This window comes from Vicugna pacos, unplaced genomic scaffold (genome assembly GCF_048564905.1).
Source record: "Vicugna pacos unplaced genomic scaffold, VicPac4 scaffold_13, whole genome shotgun sequence".
Taxonomy (NCBI): domain Eukaryota; kingdom Metazoa; phylum Chordata; class Mammalia; order Artiodactyla; family Camelidae; genus Vicugna; species Vicugna pacos.
Genome location: NW_027328734.1, coordinates 2,349,396 through 2,371,911, shown reverse-complemented (window position 1 = coordinate 2,371,911; position 22,516 = coordinate 2,349,396). Strand labels below are relative to the sequence as shown.

The 22,516-nt window shown below is 44.0% G+C and overlaps 1 long non-coding RNA gene across 1 annotated transcript in view; it reads left to right on the top strand.

Moving 5' to 3' along the window:
* The window catches only part of LOC140692577 (uncharacterized), a 76,014-nt gene that overhangs the window by 35,235 nt on the left and 18,263 nt on the right, over positions 1–22,516 (top strand). Inside the window, exon 13 of the long non-coding RNA XR_012068143.1 lies at positions 18,054–18,126. This is a non-coding gene — a long non-coding RNA (uncharacterized lncRNA). The remainder of the gene's footprint in view (positions 1–18,053; positions 18,127–22,516) is intronic.

The window sequence follows — 22,516 nt, the reverse complement described above, 5'->3', positions numbered from 1 at the left end:
TATGTGTGGTTACCAAGTCTTACTTCTGTGCCTTTTGTCTGTTATCCCTTTGGTTAATGATGTGGCCATTAACCTGTTAACCAGAGCCTACCCTGGCTATTGAATAGGGACTCCTCTTTGTTTTGTGGTTGTCACAGCTCCTGCCCTTTCCTTGCTTCATGAACTCAGCTCGTTGTTTCCAGAGACCCTCTGGTCACACCCTTGGTCTGTGCTGCTCCCAGTGCCTGTAGGTAGACATGTCACTTCTCCTCCCAGTGCTGCATCTTGGTGCTGCACTCCTGCATGGTAGGTGGGCAGGTTGTGCCCCTTCCCAATGCCGTGTCCAGGTGCAGCAGTCCTCCACAATAGTTGGGTTGGTTGCTCCCATATTCAGTGCAACTCCCCACTCCACATCTGTTCCACACTCTGTGGGTGGGCTTGAGGCAAATGGCCACACCAGCCCTAGTCCCTGCTCTTTGCCAGAACTTTGCTCCTTGTTCATTTGTCTTAGAGGTGTGAGTTCGTAGAGGCACCAGGACAGAAACGTCCTATATGTCTGGGGATGTAAACAAGTCTCAGTCCCACCTATGAGGTTGCAGAACTGCCAGGTACATATTCAGGTTTCAACCCCATGTCTGCCTGGGTGGATATGATGGCTGTGGCTGAGCCTCATCTCTCTTATTCTGAGAAATCACCAGTTATGTTGCCATGAGTCAGCAGAAACAAAGGACGAAACACCCCTTCCCCCAGGCAAGCCAGCAATATTGCTTTGCTTTATTTTTTTTCTTATTTTATGGGAGGCCCAGGCTGTTCTGATCTGTATACAATCCAAGCAGTTGTCCACAGCACACTGCAGTCCCCCAGGGTTACCTATGTACAGACATCCAGAGTCTGCCTGGATCCAGCAGCCTGTCCCTTCCCATCCCTGATTCACTTCTAGGTTTGGGGGTTGTTGTCACACTTTGTGCCCATTTAACTTAATTCTGTCAGTCAAGGGTGGTTCTGTACACATCTGAGCCTCAGAGGTTCCCTGTCCATCCTGCTGACCTCTCCGTTGGAAAGAGGGAGACCCAGTCAACCAGCACTATCCCTCCTTTGCTGCTCCCTCTTCAAAGGACCAACCCCAAGCCATTTTGCATTTTCTTCCTTCTTTTTTCCTTTTCTCCTACCAGATTGGTGGCACATTTTGTCTTTTGAAGATGGCAATGTTTTATCAAAGTTCAGCAGATATCCTGAGTGGATGGGTGTGTCTGTGAATGTCAGTCTTGGTGAATTTATTGGAGAGGATAAGATACAAGCATCCTTCTACTCCACTATCTTGGCCTTTCTGCAAGAATATACACTCTTAATAATTTTGTCATAAGGTTATTTTTAACTATGGGTGGTTGCCAAGTCTTCCTTCCACGCCTTTTGCCTGTTATCCCCTTTGTTGGTGGTGTGGCTGGTGTTCTGGTGGCCTGAATCTGCCCTGGCTATTGAGCAGGAGCTCCTTTTTTTCCTGTGGTTGTCACACTCCTGCCCATATCCTGCTGTGAAAACTCCACTTGCTGGTTCCAGAGGCCGTCTAGTCGTGCCCCTGGTCTGTGTCCCAGCATCATTAAATGGGTGGTCTGCACCCCCCACCAGATGCCTGGTCCCAGGACCACACTTGTGCAAGGTAGTTGGCAGGTAGCTCCCCTGCCGCATTAGGTCCATGCTTTGTAAGTGGACTCAGAGGAAACAGCTTCACTAGCCTTCACCCCTGCTCTGTTCCAGAACACTGCTTCTTGTGCATTTGTCTTGGAAGGGCCAACTCAGAGAAGCATCGGTGTGTAATGGTCCCTTCTTGGGACTGTAAACAAATCTCAGTCCCACCTATGAGGTTGTGGAGCCCCTAGGTAGGGATTTGGGTTTTGACCCCTCCTCTACCTGGGAACCATGCACCAGAAAATATAGTGGCTATGGCTGAGCCTTGACTCTCTTCTCCCAAGAAGTCTCCAATAATGGCACTGTGGGTCTGCGGACACAAAGGCTATGGCTACCCTTCCCCCCAGGGCACACCAGCAGTGTTTTCTGCCTTTTTTTTTTATTTTATGGGGGACCCAGGCTGTTCTGTATACTCTCCCAGCCATGGCACACAGAACATTGCAGTCCCCCAAGGTTTCCTCTGTAGAGTCAGCCCGAGTCCTCTGCTCAACTCAGGCAGCCTGTCCCATCCCACACCTGCTGGTTCGCATCTAGGGCTGGGGATCGTTGGGACCCTTTGTGCCCCATTAACTAAGTTCTGTCAGTCAAAGTCTATTCTATACAGATCTGAGCCTCTGAGGTTCCATCTCCATCCTGCTGAACTGGCCATTGGAGTTGGAGAGACCCAGTGTATTAATGCTATTCCTCCTTTGCAGCTCCCTCCCCATTGGAATGGTCCAGAACTATTTTCCTTTTTCTTCTTTTCTCCTGTTCTCCCACCAGATTTGTGGAAAATTTTATCTTTTGAAGAAGCCAATATTCTGTCAAAGTTCAGCAGGTGTTCTGGGTGGTGGGTGTGTCTGTTGATGTCACTCTTGGTGAATTTGTGGGAGAGGGTGAGCTCTGAGCATCTTTTTTACTCCACCATCTTTCCTCCTCCTTCACTCTTTTTCTTTTGATTGGAACACTTAGTCCATTGACATTTATAGTAGCTATTTTATAGATGTGGGTTTATTGCTATTTTGAAATTTGTTTTCCAGTTGATTTTGGTAATTATTTGTTTCTTTCTTTTAATTATTTTTATTTTTGTGGTTTGATAAATTCCTTTTCTATTAGCTTGGTTTCTTTTTGGGTTTTATGACTCTATTATATACTTCTGATTTGTGGTTATCTTGTCATTCAAGTATGGTAACCCCTTACTTCATCTGTTTGGTTTTAGTTGATAGTCATGTGGGCTCAAGTGCATCCTAAAAAGAAAGAAGACAAAGAGAAAAAAGAATAAAAAGAGAAAAAATATATATTCTCTTGCTCTCCTCTTCCACCTTTCATGATTTTGCTATTCTCTCTTTCTTGTTTGCCTTCTTGTTTTCTTTATTGACTTACTGACTTATTTATATCCTCATGTTTTCCTTTGCAACTCACTGTATTTATCGCATTTCCAATTATGGTTTCTTAATTTCTATAGCTTCCTGTTTATTTTTTATTTAGATTAGAACTTTCAAATTGTTTTTTAACATAGATTTAGTACTGCTGAATTCTTTTAGTTTTTGCTTGTCTGTGAAAATCTTTCTCTCTTTCTGTTCTAAAGGATAGTTTTTCTAGATAGAATATCCTAGTTTGCAGCCTTTTTCTTATTCAGGACTTTGAATACATCTTGCCACTCCCTTCTGGCCAGAAGATTTTAGGTAGTGAAATCTGCTGAATTCTTATGGGACTCCCTTGTAACAAACACTTTGTTTTTCTCTCACTGCCTTTAGAATATTTTATTTTACTTTAACCATTTTAACTATAATATGTCTTGGTGTAGGTCTGTTTGGTTTCTCCTTGTTTGGGACCCTGTGTGCCTCCTGTACTTGGATAATTCTTTCCTTCTTAAGGTTTGGAAAGTTTTCAGTCATGATTTCTTTAACTAACTTTTCAATCCCCCTTTCTCTTTCTTCTCCTTCTGGGACTCACCATTATGCATAGGCTGGCACACTTTATATTATCTTGCTTTAATTGGTTTTTATTGACTTTTCTGTCTGCTGTTCTTTTTGGGTTATTTCTTTTATCTTGTCTCCTAAGCCATTTATTCATTCCTCTGCATTATCTAGTCTTCTTTTGATTGCCTGTAGTTGAATTTTCTATTTTTAACTAGCTCTTCTTTATAGTTTAAATTTTCTTTTTAAAGTTTTCTGTCTCTATTGATAGTCTCTTTTATTTCTTTCAGTGAGTTGATCATTTCCTTTTTGAAGTCTAGTAGACTATCAAAGTCTATTTTACTGATTGTTCTTTCAGGGGATTTCTCTTGTTCTTTTAATTGAAAGTGGTTCCTCGGCTTCTTTATTTTACTTATATTTCTCTGGCTCTATGTATTACTTTTAGACCCGTTTCTGAGCTGTGATATGTAGTAGGCAGGGTTGGAGCAATTCAGTTGTGAAGAAGAATAGGCAGAAGATGTTCACTGGGGAGTTCTCTCTGTGGTGTTGCCTGTCACTTGTTATGCAGACTTACAAAGTACTATTTGTTGATGTTGGCTTTATCCCTGCCTTAGCTATGGGAATGTCAGCCACCTACTCTGGTGCCCCTCAGGTTCTGAGCCCCAGGAAACATCAGTGCAGATCCAGCAGTGTCAGTCCCTTGGACCTGCCTTAGCAAGTGTGCAGTCACACACATGAATTTGTGGTCCACTACAGGTTCAGCTCAAACCCTAATCCCGCACCCACATATGGAACCATACACCACCCTGTTGTAAATACCCTCACTGGCCACCCTTCTTGAGTCAGAACTCCACTCACTGCCTGTAAGTCTCAGAGGTGTGGATCCACAAAGTGACCAGATACAGCAAATCCACCCTCTCTGCCTGGGGCTGTAAACAAATCTCAGTCCTGCCTGTGAAGTTGCAATGGCACAGGGTATGGAGTCAACATTCAGCTCTGCCTTTGTGCAGCAGTGTTGGCTATCACCAAGCCCCATTTCTCTTCTCATGAGAACACACCAACAATGGAGCCAAGTGGAGAAAGTGACTTTGGCACAGCTGTGTTTCATTCCTCCCCCATTATACCAACATTGGTGCTTTTTTATGAGAGTTTCAGTCTGTTCTGTTCCACACACACACACACACAGCCAGAGCTCACACTGCCCTCTAGTTTCCTGAGGCTGCCTCTCTGCAGTGTGACCCAGCCCTCTGCCTGGGCTCTTCACTGACTCCAGTAGCCAGTTCTGGCTCATCCCTGCTAGCTCATGTCTAGGGCTGGTCATCACAGGGACCCTCTGTGTCAGTTTTCCCCAGTTCTGCGTGCCATGCAGTTGCCACTGTCTCCTCCAAACCTTGGAAGCTCTGCTTCTTTCCTAGCTGATCTCCCAGCTAGAGAGGTTGTGTCCCAGTGTGAGTGTGCCTTTCTTCCTATGCTACTCTTTCCCTGCAGGATCAGTTCTGCACTGAATTTTTCTTTTCTCTTTTTACTCCTTGCCATATTTTGTGAGAATCTTCCTGTATTTCAAAATAAGAGACACTCTACCAGAGTTCAGGAGGTTTCTGTGCAATTCAATGTTTTTGTAGATGTAATTTTTTGCGTATTTGTGGGAGAGGTCAAGCTGTGAGTCTGTCTACTCTGCCATTTTGGCTCCTTCAAATTTTAAAATAGGGCTAGGTCTTTCTTAATTACTCTTAACAAGCTGTTGTAGTTTTCAGCGTACATGTCTTGTAATTTTTCCTTGCCTCTATTGGATGCTGATACAGAACATACACAACCTTCTGGAGAAACCTGTCCCACCCTGCCATTTACTGCCAAATAGCTGGCCTGTGTCTGAGTCACCAAAAGGTTTTGTTCTTTATCTGATTCTTAATTCTTTAGAATTTATCATTTTACTCTCATAAATGCTGATTGTACTTGTAACAAATATTTTAAAATAAAAATAATAAACTTTATTCTATAGATGAAATATGAATGAATCTCAAGTAACATATGCTTTTAATACCTTAGAATTAGTAAAACAACATAGATACATTATAAAGGCTTGAAATGTTGCCTAAAGGAAAAGTGCAGAGATTTGCAAATCCCACTCCCAGAAGTGACCGTCATTAATGGTTTGGTGACCATCTCTCAGTCTCTATCTCTCTCATTCTCTCTGCCTCTGTGTCTCACACACCACAAGATTCATTTACATCTATGATGATTTGACACATATATGGTCATAGAGATGGCATCTTGGATGTAGATGATGGATTAACAGGCATCCAAACTGAGGGCTTCCTTGACATCAGGTAAAGACCTAGCACTCATTTTTCCAGCTGCACAACAATCATTCCTCCATCTGAACCAGAACTGATGAATCCTACCCCCTCTTCATGAACATTAGTGTTGCTTCCATTTCCCTAGTAGTTTAAACAGGACTGTGATGAACATCCTTGAAAAGACATCTTTGAAAAATTGTGCAAGAATTTTAGTATGATCAACGGTAAGCATTAGCACTGCTCGAAAAGTGGTGCACATGTGGATCTGTGATGCATCCTGCATACTGTTCTCCCAGAGAGGATAGTCTGCTCACTCTTCCCTCCAGGGGATCTACTGTGGCCTCTGTCTCCTCATGTTGTCACTAGAGCTGGTTGTCACCAGGCTAAAGGCCTGCCAGTGTGATATTGACCAATGCTGTCTCCGAAGTGTGAACATCTTGCATTGTCACTTGCGAGGTCGAGCATCTCTAATATACACTGGCCACCTGCATTGCCTCTTGTTGGAATTGCATGTGTTTGTTCTGTTTCTGTTTAGAACACAGTGTTTCAAGATATTTTTGGACCACAGGGATGTGAAACCTTTCTCTGACTTTAGGTTATGAAAAATGATATTTCCATGTTGTGGTTTGTCTTTCATGGATTTTGATTATTATTATTATTTTTTATTTTGTTAGGTTATGTTTTGCCACAGGAAGAGCTAAGCATCTCCCTCCTGGCTCTGGTTTCACACAAAGAATAGCAGTGCCTATCTCGAGATTATGCACATAGTTACTAAAAATATTCATTTTGTACATCTCATCTTTAATCCACCTGTATTTCCCTTTGAAATAACCAAAATGCTACTTCAAGTAAAAAAAAAAAACACCAATCCCTTGTTAAAATATGAGAGCAGACACAAACAGCCATCTTTTGTATGATTTAATTGATAGGGAACATCCAGTGTAGGGAAAGACACACAGAGAGAAAGAGGATTAGAGCTTGTCAGGGGTTGGGGGAGGGAGAAAAGAGAATGTGTGCTTTAGATACGGGGTTTTATTTTGAGGAAAGAAACAGTCTGAAACTAGACAGTGACGATGGTTACACAGCATTGTGAATGCACTTAATGCTCCTGAATTGCACAATTTAAAATGGAAAAAACATCTAAATTTTATTATGGTAAGCTTAAAACATAAAAATAGATGGTACTCTAAATGACATGAAAGAAAACAAGGAAATGACAGAAAAAAGAAACAAAAATAATGCCAGGAGAAGGGACGTAAAGTTCGGGTCTGGGAGTGGGTTGATTCTTAGAATTAGATGACAGTGTTGGTGGTTGCAGAGACATCTCAGCCTGTAGGGGTGGTGATGCCTGAATTGGCTCTGGGCCTCATAGAAGTATGTGTGTCGGTGCAGGAGGAGCTACAAAATCAGGCTCAGGGTCTCCCTGCAGGACTGGTAATGTAACCTGGCTCTAGGTCACCTGTAGGGCTAGTCCTACAGTCTGCAGAGCTGGTGGGATGTGACACGGTCCTGTGTGTATTGCAGGTGCAGGCTCGGGTTCCCCAGCAGGGTTGTTAGAATGGGACACAGTCCTGGGTCTCCTGAAGGAGCCACCTCAGGATCTCATGCAAGACCAGGCTCAGGGTATCCTTGTAAGGCTTGTGGAATGAGACCCCATCATTTTTCTCCTGCAGCAGCAGATTCAGGGTGTCCCTGCAAGGTTTTGCAATTTCACCCTGCTCTATAACTCCTGCAGGAGCAGGCTTGGACTGTCCCTGCTGGGTTATTGGAATATGACCCATCTCTGATTCTCTTTCAGAAGCAGGCTCAGGGTCCCCTAAAGGGCTAGTCGATTTTGTTCCAGTCTTAGGTCCTTTGCAGGTGCAGTACTGGGGTCTCCCTTCAGGGCTGGTGAAATGTGACTCAGCTGTTGGTCTCTTGCAGAAACAGGAAGAGTTTCTCCCTGCAAGCCTTGTGGAATGAGACCCAGTGCTGGGTCTCCTACAGGAGCATGCTCGGGGTCTACATGCAGGGCTAGTGGAATTGGACCTGGCTAATGGTGTCCCTGCAGTGCTGCTGGAATTGTTGCAATTCTTGGGTGTCTTGAAGGTGTAGGCTCTAAGTCTCCCTGCATTGCTAGTGAAATGTGACCCAGTTGTGGTTCTCCTGAAGGGACAGACTCAGGGTTTCCCTGCAGGGCTGGTGGATGGGACATAGTCCTGGGTCTCCTGGAGGAGCAGGCTCATGTTGCAACATGACCAATCTCAGGTTCTCCTGCAGGAGTAGGCTTGGGACCTTCCTGAAGGGCTAGTGGAATTGGACATGGCTCATGGTCTCCCTGCAGTGCCATTGGAATTGGTCCAATTCTTGGGTCTTTTGAAGGTGTAGGTTGCAGGCTGATAAATTACCTGTAGGGCTGGTGGAATGTGACATGGTTCTTAGTCTAATGCTAGAGCTGATTCAGGGTCTTTCCACAGGGTTGGTAGAATTGGTCCCAGGCCTGGGTCTCCTGCATGTGCAGGCTCTGGTATCCCTGTAGGGCTTGTGGAATGTGACTGGGTTTCTGTTTCCTGCAGGGGCAGGCTCAGAGTCTCCTTGCAGTGTTGCTGGAATGGCACATGGTTCTGAGTTTCCTGCAACAGCAGGCTTATGTCGTTCCTGCATGGCTAGTTGAATATGACTCAGACCTTGGTCACTTGCAGGAGCAGGCTAGTTATCTCACTGCTGGGATGGTGGAATCAGACCCTGTCCTGAGTCTTCTGCAGAAGCAGCTCCAGGTCTTCCTGCAGGGCTGTTGGAACATGACCCATCACTGGTTCTGCTTCAGGAGTAGGCACAGAGTCTCCTTGCAAGGATAGTGTAATTGGTCCCAGCTCAGGGATCACTACAGGGCTGATTAAATGTGTCCTGGCTCTGTGGTTCCTGCAAGTGTAGATTCTGTGTCTCCCTTCAGGGTTGGTTTAGTGGGACCCATTCCTGGGTCTCCTGTAGTAGTAGGCTCAGAGTCTCCCTGCAGGGCTGGTGGAATGGGCCCCTTCTCTAGGTCACCTGCCAGAACAGATTTGGACTCTACCTTCAGGCTGGTGGAATTGGGCCTGTTCTTGCATCTCCTGCAGGAGCAGGCCTTGGGTCTTCCTGGAAGAATACTGTAATATGACCCATCTCTGGTTCTCTTGCAGGAGAAGTTCATGGTCTCCCTAGAAGGTTAGCAGAATTTGTCCCATTCCTTGGTCCAAGGCTCAGGATATCCCTGCAAGGTTGGTGGAATGGGACCTAGTCCTGTGTCTCCTGCAGTAGCAGGTTCTGTTCTCTTTGCAGGGCTGGTGGAATATGACTCCACCCTGTGGTTCTTTGGCAGATGCAGGCTCAGGGACCCCACCAGAACTGATGGCTCTTAGTCTCCTATGGGAGCAGGTGAGGGATTCCCTGGAGAGCTGTTGGAATTGGTCCCAGTCCTGGGTCTCTTACAATTGCAGGCTCAGTGTCTCCCTGGAGGGTTTGTTGAATATGACTTGGCTGTGGGTATGCTGCAGGAGCAAGCTCAGTGTTTCCATGCAGGGTTGGTGGAATGGGATCTAGTTCTGGCTCTCCTGCAGGAGGAGGCTGGGGTTCTCCCTGGAGAGGCTGATGGAATTGGACTGGGATGTCTGTCTCCTGCAGGAGCAAGCCTATGGATTACCTGCAGAGCTGGTAGAATGTCACACAACTCTTGTTCTTCTGCAGGAGCTAGCTCATATTCTCTGTGAATGGCTTGGTCTCCCCCAGGAGCAGGTTTGTAGTCTCACTACAGGGCTGGTGTTATGTGACCCGCACTGTGTTTTCTGCAGATGCAGTCTTAGTGTTTGACTGCAGGTTTGGTGGAATGGGACTAAGTTCTGGGTTTCCTGGAGTAGCAGGCTCACGGTCTCCCTTCTGGGGTATTGGAATGTGACCCAGTCATGTGTTTCCTGCTGAAGTGGCCTCAGGATATCCCTGCAGGGCTGTTGGAATTGTACCTCACTGTGTATCACCTGCAGGATCAGGTTTGTGCTCTCCCAGCAAGGCTGGCGTATTTGGACCTATTCCTGGGTCTCCTGCAGAAGCAGGCTTTCAGTCTTCCTGCAGGGCTTCTGGAATATGACATATCTCTAATTTTCCTGCAGGATCAGGCTTGTGGGTCACCCAGCAAGGCTAGTGGAATTGGACCCACTTCAAGGTCTTAGTGCATGATTGATGGAATGGGACCCAGTCCTGGGTCTCCTGCAGGAATTGGCTCAGAGTCTTCCTGCAGGACTGGTGAAAAATTGGACCAATTCCTGAGTCTCCTGCAGGAGGAGGCCCTGCATCTTCCTGGAGGGATGGTGGAAAATGACAGAGATCTGTTTCTCCTGCAGGAACAGGCTCAAGGTCTCCCTACAAGGCTAGTGTAATTGGACACATTCCTGGATCCATTGCAAGTGAAGGCATGATGGTCTTCCTACGCAGCTGGTGGAATGTGATTCGGCTCTCAGTCTCCTGCAGGAGTAGGCTTAGGGTCTCCTTGAAAGATTGGTGAAATGGGACACAGTGCTGTGTCTCCTGCAGTAGCAGGCTCAGGTTCTCCCTACAGTATTGGTAAAATTGGACCTGGATCTAATTCTCCTGCAGTAGCAGACTGAGGGTATACCTGCATGGCTGGTTTAGTGTGAAGGAACAGCAAGTCTTAATACATTGGCCCACTCCTGGGAAAAGGATAAACAGGGCTTGGTGCATGGTCTCTTGTATTGTCTGAAAAAGACCCTTGAGATGTGTTGATTCTGATGACCTCTTCCAAGAACTTGAACACTTTTAGAATCTCTGCCCATTCATCTTGTTTAGACTGAAGGAATCTGCCTTTCATCAGTTCTTGGAATAGAGATCAACACAAAAGGAAAGAGGGAAGAAAAAAATACCAATCTATCTGTTGAGAAATCAGCTGAAGACATTAAAAAGTTCTCTTGCAATACACTTGTTTCTATTTTGGTGCAATTAGAATCATTTCCTTATTATCAATTTTTGCCATTTAAATTAGAATATATATTGTCGTAGGCCTACTGGAGTTCGTTATGCTTGGACACTCTGTGCTTGTTGTGTTGAGATAGCCGGTTCTATATTTGGTTTAAGAAAATTTCAGTCTGATTTCTTCAAATACCTTTTCAAACCATTTGTCTTTATTCTTTTCCATGTGGGATCCCTATGAGTCATACACTGGTATGTTTTCTCTTATCCCAGGTTTCAGTTGCATTGCTTGCATTGGTTTTCACTAGCTTTTCTATGCCGTGTTCTGACTGAGTGATTGCGGTTATCCTGTTTTCTAAGTCATTTATTTGTTCCTGTGCATTATCTAGTCCGATTTGGACTGTCTTTAGCTTAGCTATTCTCACCATTGAGTTTTCTGATTATATTTGGCTCATCTAAAGTGTTTCTCTTTCCATTTATACTAGCCTGCATTTGTATTCATAGACTCAAGATTTCCTTCAATGTTTTTATGTCCTCCCTTTTCAAGTCATGTTCTATTAAATTTTGGGGGTCTAATACATTGGATGTTCTTTCAGGAGACTCCTGTTTTCTGAAAATTTGGAATAGTTCTTTTAACTTTATTATATCTCTCTATCGCTATGGGTTAAGGATTATCAGTTATCTATTATAGACTTGAACGGCTTTTGTAAGTGAAATCATTTCTGTGCCCATTTAGTTTTAATGCTGTGAGGATTGTTTTTGGTATGTAATGATGCCATGCATTCCTTCTGTGTCTGTTGCCTGTTATATCTATGATTGCTACTGTGGTTTTTGTTGTGGTGAATATAACCTATTCTAGTAAAGTTAGCAGAGTGTCATTTTGGTTAAATGTTTATCATAGCTCTGACAGTGCTGGGACTACTAATTTTTGCTGGAATAGAGGTTTCCAAATGGTTTCTGGGCTGCAGGCTGGATATGTGGAGAGGGAATTGTTCCAATACACACTCATGAAAGTGCATTCGTCCTCACTGTTGCCACGGAAAAGTCAAAATTTTATAATGGGTTCCCTCAGGTTCTCTGCAAACAAAAACAAAAGTGGAAACAAATCTAATGATGTCACGCATTAGAACCTGCTGAAACAATCCTGCAGTGCAACAATTGGGTCCTTAGTGTAGTACTGGGTCAGCACCACAACTATAGTTGCATTAGCATGTGGTAGGCAAGGTTGATGGGAAGGCTTCAAATTCTCCTATTTTTCATCAGATCTCTGCTCCAAGAACTTTTGTCAATAAGGCATGGGAACTCAAAGGCAAGCATGGAGCATTTCAAAAACCTCTGCTTTGGACAATAAGAAATTTCAATCCTGCCTATGAAAGTTGCAGATCTTTTAGCTATAGAATCTTATTTCAACACTAAATTGCCCTGGATTCTAGAAACCAGATAAAGATGGCTCTGATTGAGACCATTTCTCCTTTATGGAGAAAATGAGCAGTTATACTGTGGATGTGAAAAGACTGTGACAAAGTCCCTGGGTTACTAAGCTAATCCACAACACATATGCCAGCAGATTTAATATTAAGAGAGGACCCAGGCAGATCTGTTCTCTAGATAGTACCAACCACAGCCCAAAACAATCTCCAAACCCCTGGGAATAAATTTGTGACATCAGCCACACCCCTAACACACAGATTCCACAGGCACTCCTAACTCAAAATTGGCAGATGGAGTATTGGTCTGGGAATCAATTGCAGAGAAATTTTGTGATTATTGCTTTCAGTTATGTCAATCAAACGTCCACTATGCACTCTTTTAACCCTCAGCGCATCGTCTTCCATCTTAAATGACCTGTCCACTTTAGAGTGTGCATCCCAGTAAAACACAGTTTCCCCTTTACTGCTCCTTCACCAAAGGTCAGGACCTGTACTGATTTCCATTCTCTACTTTGCCTTCTACTCTTTCAAGGTTATGTGAGAATTCTTTCTGACTTTTGAAGTAAGAGATGTTTGGCCATTATTCAGCAGGGATCCTGAGCCAAGGGCCGGGAGAGTGGATGTTTATCTTGCTGTATATATGGGAGAGAGTGAGCGAAGTTTGCACTGGTACTCTGCCAGTTTGGCATAGATAAATTAACACAATTTAGACATAACTCACAGACACTTGATCCTTGTTTAGATATTTTTCTCTATATCAATGGTGGAAGGATGTTTTCAAAGATTCCAAGTCTGACAATGTGTACATACCTCCATTGCAGACTTTCAAATAGTTAACAGAATTGAATTACATACTATGGGAAGTGTATCAAAATAAAGATAATTTTAGAAATATACTAAATCTAACTACAAGACAGAGTTGCCATATTTAGGTTCAGCTTGAAATACCCAAATAAGAAAAATACACAGAAAATATAAATTAGCAGCCAAAAGTCATGAAGGAGGCAGGTCAACAATTTTCTCTTGGTGCTTCCAACACTAAGAAAAAAAATGAAATAATTCTTAGAATCATTAACAACCACAACCATGGGTTTCCATTGTTCATGTGGTGCCCTTTCCTAATAATGGCACATACTGGTCAATGTTGGCGATTCAAGGGGCAACATTACTATTTAGGAAAGCACAAAGAAACCCAAACAATGTATTTTTATATAGGCTTGGTTTCAATAGCACTTAGAGACATTATAGATACGAGAACACTGCAAAAGTTTTGCTAGGCTATTGAGAATCATGTGCTCTTCTATGAAAGATGAGAATGTTTAATCATCCAATTATGTTGAGAAACACAATTAAACCTGACAAATATGGCAACCACATATTTGCACCCGGTACATGCCTGAAGGGAAAAATGGTCCACAAAAAATGTGTCACTACATATCTATGCCAACAATTACACTTCATTTCAATAACAGAATTATAATAGTTACAAATACTGTTTTGAAAAACTGAGGATAAATAAATATTCAAATTCAGGCAAAGAATCCACTCACTTACAAAACACCCTTCACACCAAAGTAGATATAACCCCAGCATGATCTGAACCTGGGGGAAGGTCATCATTTCACAGTGTGAGCTAAGAATTCAAACCAACCTATTTTAGTCCAGAGTAGTTGACCATGGAGGACTTCACTGTTTTGCACAGAATGTGAAGGTGGAGGAACTCTGAGTCTAGGAGGGTCTTCCTGTGCTCCTACTGGCTTCAATGCAGTTCAAGGGCTGATTCTCTGAAATGTATAACTGAGTGAAGGGGAGGGAAAAGCAAGTGCTTGAGAGCAAGGAACAACCCTGGGAAAAGGCTTAGCAGGGCTTGGTGCTTGGTCGTCTGAGTGGTTTGTAAATGCCCCGTGGAACGTTTGGAATTTCAAGACATCTTCGAAGAACATGAGAGCTTCTATCATTTCTATCTTCTCTTATGTTTTGGATGGAAGAAATCTTGGACACGTACTTGGAGCAGAGAATTAAGTACCTTCCTCAAGTGCACGTTCACATTCCACATGTTAATGACAGTATCAACGAGGCTCAATATGTCCATGAATGTCTTCCAAGCTTGGTATTCTCTACAGCTGTTTCCATGCCAGTATTATTCATTGTAGCAGAACAAATCTCATCAATGAGATCGCATCTCTCCTCAATCCGTGCAGATATCTTTTCTGCCAGATTCACTTCGTGTCTCCTATAAAGTCAAATTCTAAAGGATTGGGCAATTCTGAAAGTACCTAGGAGAATCACCAGTGAGCTGATGACAGGCATTTCTTCCACTGTCTGCTCTTAAAGTTTCTGAAACTGACCCGTGAACACAGGCCATAGGGCAGCAACAGTATCTCGAACTGACACAGCTTCCCGGACCAAAGACCTAAGCCAAGCTCCACAGAGGGAGGCAGACCCTCCATCACACTGATCCACCCACAGAACTCTGCCCGGTTACCTAGGATCCACCAGCCACAACAAGCCTCGCGGTACACAACAATATTCCACCTGGAATCCAACAGGTAACTGCCATCCCCAATGGCTGCTGCATCTTGTCAGTGTTGGGGGAGGGGCTGCATCCGACGAGAGGTTCCTAAGGTAAATGTGATTCTACCCACTAGCATCCCATGGGCCTTTCTTCTTCCCTCTTTCTTTGGTCCAGATCTGTATGCACAGTACCAACGGAGGGAAGTGTGTCCATTTTCAGTTAATGGTTTCACACGTCTTTAAACTTTCTAACAGTTCACAGCACACAGAGGAATAAAGGAAATTTATGTTCCTATAATATCCGTACACCCGGAACACATATCCGTCGGTTGATTTCTGCTGAAACACCCGCACTCTCAGGACATGGATCCATTTGTTTCATGGGGGCTGAAATTCCTAGAAATGAAACCAACCCCAATGTGCACTTTACTGTCTGTCTTTTTTGCCCTTAGTACACTATTGCAGAGCTAATTGTTTTTGTTATAGGCTTATGCCATTTCTTCTCTACGTAGGGAAGAATATGGCATTCATTCATCCTGTTGGAAGACTTGCAAGTCTATATCACGGACTAGGACTCTGTTTTCTTCCAAATCGGCATTTGGGTTAGGTCATGATATGCTCTTAAGAATCAATATTTACGAATATGAATGCACGCCTCTGATTTCCAAATACAAGTGTGTTGAGTACATGCAAGCCGCTATACTGGGTCGATGCGTGCTGAATGATCCTTGACATCACCTTGAGTATTTTCTTTTGAATAATCATGGATCCTTTGGTATATGTCAGCCAACCATACACAGTTGGTGCTTGTTTGTTTGTTTGTTTGAATCTTTGTTGGTCTGCATACCGTTAGTTTTGCAAAAAAATCAGGCCATGAATTTCTCGGTTCGCTTCAGAGAGTCATATAAGCTGATTCACTTAAGATAGTGCTTCCAATCACCAATGAATTCCTGCTTCCCTCTCCCAAATTTAGGGATTTGATGTCCTCCTTGCATTCTTCTTGTTTCTTCTTTGCTACTCACGCTCCTCTTGCATTTCCAATAAAGGTCTCTTCTTTCCAATTCACCTTGCTGATTTTTTATTCAGGATAGATTTCTCAACCATTTTTGTAGGATAAGATTTGAACTGCTGAATTCTTTTAAGATTTGGCGGTCTGTGGAATTTTCTAGTTTGCCGTAATTAGAAATGGCGGTCATGTGTCATAGGCTACCCTAGATGGCAGCATATTCCCATTCAGGATGTGAATTATGTCCTGGCACTCCTCCCTGTCCTGCAATATTGCTGCCGAGATATCAGCTGAAACCTCTCTGGAGGTTCCATTGTGACTATGTTGTTTCCCCCAGGTGCATTTTAAATCAATGGGATATTCGTGAACTTTGTTGATTTGAATCATACCGCTGCTGGTAGGTCTATAGAGATTCCACCTACTTTGGACGCTGTGTACATCCTGAATATGCATAGATGACACTTTCTTGGCTTTCAGCAAGTTTCAGTCTGATATTCCTACAGAAAAGTTCTCACACAATGTTTGTTTCTTTATCTCTTGCTTTTCCATCTGGAACACTTATGAATTCTAATCTTTCATGCCCTGCCTTAACCCAGGATTTAACAGCAATGTTTTCATTGGTTTGCACTTGCTTTCCTATGTCTGCTTCTGACCGAGGGAGTTCTGTTCCCCTGTATTCACATTCATTCACACGTCCCTCTGCAATATCTAGTCTGCTTAGGACGGAATGTTAGCCCTGATATTTTCTCATCCACTGAGTTTTCTGATATTATTTGGCTCGTCTTTAGGCTTTCTCTTCCCTTTTCTGGTATTCTGCCTTTTGTGATTCTGAGACACTGTTGTTCTTCAGTGTTTCCCTCACCTCCATTTTCAATACTTGCTCTGGAGAGCGTTTTGCAGTCTAGTGGTCTGAAAGCTTATCTTTAGGGCCTTCAATCTCTTTGGAATTGAAGATGGTACTTCCTTTTCCTTTTACTGTATTTCTTCATCTCTACTGGTCAGGTAATTTCAGGTATCTAATGTAGACTTCTAGGGCTTTGTTAAGTGAAAACTTTAGACTCTTGGCTCTACACAATTGCATGGGATTTCTGTGAGGACAAATTTTCCTAGACATTGATGCCATGTCCTGTTCCTGTGTGTGTTGTCTGGTCTATCTCCAATTGCTGGTGTTGCCTTTGTTGTGATGAACACCCCATACTATTTCGATTAGGATAACCTCATTTTGATTACGCTTATCTCACAAATCTGAAAGAGCACAGGACACTTCCTCTGGTGGAAATGGAGCTTCTAAATCTTCTCAGCTCTGCATTCTACTCTATGTTATTTTGGAGTGTTTCCAGAAGAGCAGAGTGTGAGTGCGCTTGTGCTTTGTAGTGCCACGGGAATGTCCCACTGAAACCAGTTCTTCCAAGAGCTTCTCTGTCTGCAGAAACACCAGTGGAAGCATATCTATGGATGTCACACATCAGGGCCTGCTGGAATGATCCCGCAGCCCGAACTTGATGTCCTCGCTGCCGAACCGTGCCGGTGCCATCCAAAATGTAGCATCCGCTTTTGAGAGATAACCTGAAGCAAATCCTTCCTCTTCTCACGCTGTGGTCTTGGACCACACTTCCTTGTCCTCTCATCCTTGTGGCACGGGTGCACGAAGGCAACCACAGAGCTGTTGCACATCCTGTGCCTCAAACCAAACCATAATCACAGCCCAGGTTATGAATGTAGCAGATCCTAAGGCTTTTCATTCTGAATTCAAACCCAAGGCCCCCTGGATCCCTCAGACCCGATGCACAATATCTCTGATTCAGCCCCACACATGCTCTATTGGCAAAATGCCAAATTGGTCTCTGGTCCTGCAGATGCACTGGGTGTGGCCATGGGACACATCGATAATTTCAACTGCGCGCGCCAGGGTGGTTGCTTGCTCATTGGGGCCACAGGTCGGTTTGCTCTCTTGATAGGACCCACCACATCCCACAACGCACTCCAGATCCCTGAGACTCAGCGTGTGCCATCATCCGTAGCCCTATCCCTCCCTGAACGCTGCCTCTGCTACCTCAAATTTGGCAGCTCGGATCTTGGTCTCAGAATCAACTGTGGGGATATTTTGCACTGGATTCTTTGAGTTCTGTCAGCCAAGCATCTGCTGTGTACTCTTCTAACACTCAGCGCATCACCTTCAATCCCAGGTCTCCTGTCCGCTTGAGAGTGTGCGTCCAAGTTAAAGAGAGTTTCACCTTTACTGCTCCATCAACAGGGCTCAGACCATGCACTGGTATCCATTCCCTGCTTTTCCTTCTCCTGCTTCCAGGTGTTCTGAGGCCTCATCCTGTCTTTGGAAGTAACAGACCTCTCTTCGGCAAGTGTCCTGTGCCAAGGGCTGGGTGAGTGGATGTTTCCATTGCTGTGTTCATGGGAGCGAGTGAGCGCAGTTTGCACTGCTTCTCTGTCAACTGGGCATCGATGAATCAACACTTTCCAGATACATTTCACAGAAATGTGATTTTTTTTATCTCTTAGTTTCTATACAGCCGTGGTGGGAGGGATTGTCCGAAGACCCTAGTTTTGACATTGTGTTGATATCTCATTTGCAGTCTTTAAAAATTTAATAGAATTTATATAAATGTTTTGGGAGTTATACGAAAATGAAGTTAGTTTCTGAAACATACTAAATCGACCTAGAAGCCAGACTTGTCAATTTCGGTAACATTTTGTCAGCTCTAAGGAAAACATAGACAGATAGAATGCAAAATAGCAGTCCGAACTGTTAAAGGGGTCATGTCAACTCTTTACTGTTGAAGCCTCCGAAAATAACAGGAACCATGAAATAACTAATGGAAACATGAAATAACCCCCAAGCTTGGATTCACTTGTGCATGTGGTGCCCTTTACTCCCGATGACACCTACAGGTCAATGTTGGCATTTCAAGGTGTAACATCCCTCTCAAGGAAAATACAAGAGGAAACGAACTAAATATATACATTTAGCTTTGAATCCAAAGAACCTAGAGGCATTATAGCTATGAGAACCCTGCTACAGCTATGCTAGGCTACTGAGAACCAGGTGTTCTTCTATCAGTGATGAGAACGCTTAATCATCCGATCATGTTGGGTAAAGCACTTGAATGCAACCAAGTCTGCACCCCCATGATAGATTGACCCCGGGGGCTTGACTCAATTGAAAGACGGTCCACATAAGCTGTGTCTTTCATGTCATTGGCGACTTTTACAGTTCAGTTCACTATCTGACTTCTAATATTTACCTAGACTGTCTTGAAAAACGGAGGCCTAATACATATTCAAGTTCAGTCAAAGATTCCCCTCACTTACCACACTCCCTTCACCCCAGAGAAGACATAAACCCAGCATTTGCTGAATCTAGCGGAAGGCCATCGTTTCTTTGTGGGAGCTAAGGATTCAATTCCTATCTATTTCATACGAGAGTATTTGACCTTTATGGGGTTCCCTGTTGTTCACAGAGGATGAAGCTAGAGGAACTCTGATTCTAGGAGGGGCTTGCTCTTCTCTTACTGGCTTCATTGCAGCTCAGGTACTGATCCCTCAAAATGGATGCCTGAGTGGAGGGGAGGGAAGAGCAAGTGCTTGATAGCTAGGCCCAAACCTGGGAAAAGGCTTACCTGGGCTTGGTGCACTTTGATCTGAATGGCTTGGAATTGCCCCTTGGGTCGTGTGGATTATCTGACCTCTTTCAAGAACATGAGCGTTTTTATCATCTCTGCCATCTCTTCTCTTTAGACGTCAGGGATCTTGGACCCGTTCTTGGAGCAGAGAATTGAGGAACTTCCTCCAGTCCACGTTGGCCATCCGTATGTTTCTGCTAGTATCAGCGAGGTTCAATATGTCTCATGAATGCCTTTCGAGCCTGCTATCCTCTACAGCTGTCTCCAGGCCAGTATTCTCTACTGTAGCAAAACATCTCTCATCAATGTGTTCGCATCTCTCCTCAATCCGTGCAGCCATATTTTCGGCCAGCTTTTTTCGTGTCTCCCATAAAGTCGACTTCAACAGGACTGGGCAAGTCTGAAAGGACCTCGGAGCCTCTTCAGTAAGCTGAAGACAGGGAGATCTTCCACTGTCTGCCCTTTCAGGTTCTGGAAACTGACCCGTGAACTCAGGTCTTTGGGCAGCAGCAGTATCTCGAACTGACACAGCTTCCCGGACCAAAGACCTAAGCCAAGCTCCACAGAGGGCGGCAGCCCCTCCATCGCACTGATCCACCCACAGAACTCTGCCCGGTTACCTAGAATCCACCAGCCACAACAAGCCTCGCGGTACACACCAACATTCCACCTGGAATCCAACGGCTAACTGCCATCCCCAATGGCTGCTGCATCTTGTCAGTCTTGGGGGAGGGGCTGCATCCGACGAGAGGTTCCTAAGGTAAATGTGATTCTACCCACTAGCGTCCCATGGGCCTTTGTTCTTCCCTCTTTCCTTTTGTTCAGATCTGTATGCACTGTAGCAACGGAGGGAAGTGTGTCCATTTTCAGTTGAATATTTCACACGTCTTTAAACTTTCTAACAGTTCACAGTACACAGAGACCCACTAAGGGAAACTATTGTTCCTGTAATATGGGCACACCCGCAATACATAGCCGTCGGTTGATTTCTGCTGAAACACCCGCATTCACGGGACATCTATCCATTTGTTTCAAGGGGGCTGAAATTCCTAGGCATGATACAATCCCCAATGTGCACTTTACTGCCTGTCTCTTTTGATCTTAGTACACTTTGGCGAAGCTACTTTTCCTTGTTATAGGCTTGTGCCATTTCTTCTCGACGTAGTGTAGAATATGGCATTCATTCATCCTGTTGGAAGACTTGCAAGTCTATATCACGGACTAGGAATCCATTGGATTCCAAATCGGCATTTGGGTTAGGTCACGATATGCTCATATGAATCAATATTTACGAATATAAATGCACGCCTCTGATTTCCGATTACAGGTGTGCTGAGTACATTCAAGCCGCGATACTGGGTCGATGCGTACTGAATGATCCTTGACATCACCTTGAGTAATTTCTTTTGAATATTCATGTTCCCCTACCATTATTGTGTTGTTTGTTTGTTTGATTCTTTCTTGGTCTGCTTCTCGTTTGTTTTGCAAACACGTCAGGCCATGCATCTCTCCGTTTGCTTCCAACAGAGAGTCATATAAGCTGACTCCCTTAAGAGAGTGCTTCCAATCCCCTATGATTTCCTGCTTCCCTCTCCCATCTTTAAGGTTTTGATGTCCTCCTTGCTTTCTTCTTGTTTCTTCTTTTCCACTCATGCTCTTCTTGCATTTCCAATAAGGGTTTTTTTCTTTCCATTTCATCTTGCTCCTTATCCCTTCAGGGGAGAATTCTCAACCTTTTTTTAGGATAAGTTTCGAACTGCTGAATTCTTTTAAGATTTGCAGGTCTGTGGCATTCTCTAGCTCTGCTGTTATTAGAAATGGTGGTCATGTGGCATAGGCTACCCTAGATGGCAGCATTTTGCCATTCAAGCTATGGTCTATGTCCTGGCACTCCTCCCTGTCCTGCAATATTGCTGCTGAGATAGCAGCTGAAACCCCTCTGGAGGTTCTCTTGTGACTATGTTGCTTTCCTCCAGGCGCATTGTAAATCACTGGGATGCTCATGAACTTTGTTGATTTGGATCATACAGCTGCTGCTAAGTCTATTTGTGTTCCACCTATTTTGGACGCTGTGTACTTCCTGAATTCGCCTAGATGATTCTATCTTGGCTTTCAGCAAGTTTCAGTCTGATTTTTCTACACATAACTTTTCAAACATTGTTTGTTTCTTTATCTCTTGCTTTTCCATCTGGGACTCTTTCGAATTTTAGTCTTTCATGCCTTGTCTTCAACCAGGATTCAACAGCAATGTTTTCATTGGTTTGCACTTGCTTTCCTATGTGTGCTTCTGACCGAGGGATTTCTGTTCCCCTGTCTTCAAAGTCATTCACGCGTCCCTCTGCAATATCTAGTCTGCTTAGGACGGAATGTTAGCCTGGATATTTTCTCATCCACTGAGTTTTCTGATATTATTTGGCTCGTCTTTAGGCTTTCTCTTCCCCTTTTCTGGTATTCTGCCTATTGTGATTCTGAGACACTGGTGTTCTTCAGTGTATCCCTCACCTCCATTTTCAATACTTGCTCTGGAGAGCGTTTTGCAGTCTAGTTGTCTGAAAGCTTATCTTTAGGGCCTTCAATCTCTTTGGAACTGAAAATGGTACTTCCTTTTCCTTTTACTGTATTTCTTCATCTCTACTGGTCAGGTAATTTCAGGTATCTAATGTAGACTTCTAGGGCTTTGTTAAGTGAAAACTTTAGACTCTTGGCTCTACACAATTGCATGGGATTTCTGTGAGGACAAATTTTCCTAGACATTGATGCCATGTCCTGTTCCTGTGTGTGTTGACTGGTCTATCTCTAATTGCTGGTGTTGCCTTTGTTGTGATGAACACCCCATACTATTTCGATCAGGATAACCTCATTTTGATTGCGCTTATCTCACAAATCTGAAAGAGCGCAGGACACTTCCCCTGGTGGAAATGGAGCTTCTAAAGGTTCTCAGCTCTGCATTCTACTATATGTTATTTTGGAGTGTTTCCAGAAGAGCAGAGTGTGAGTGCGCTTGTGCTTTTTAGTGCCACGGGAATGTCCCACTGAAACCAGTTCTTCCAAGAGCTTCTCTGTCTGCAGAAACACCAGTGGAAGCATATCTATGGATGTCACACATCAGAGCCTGCTGGAATGATCCCGCAGC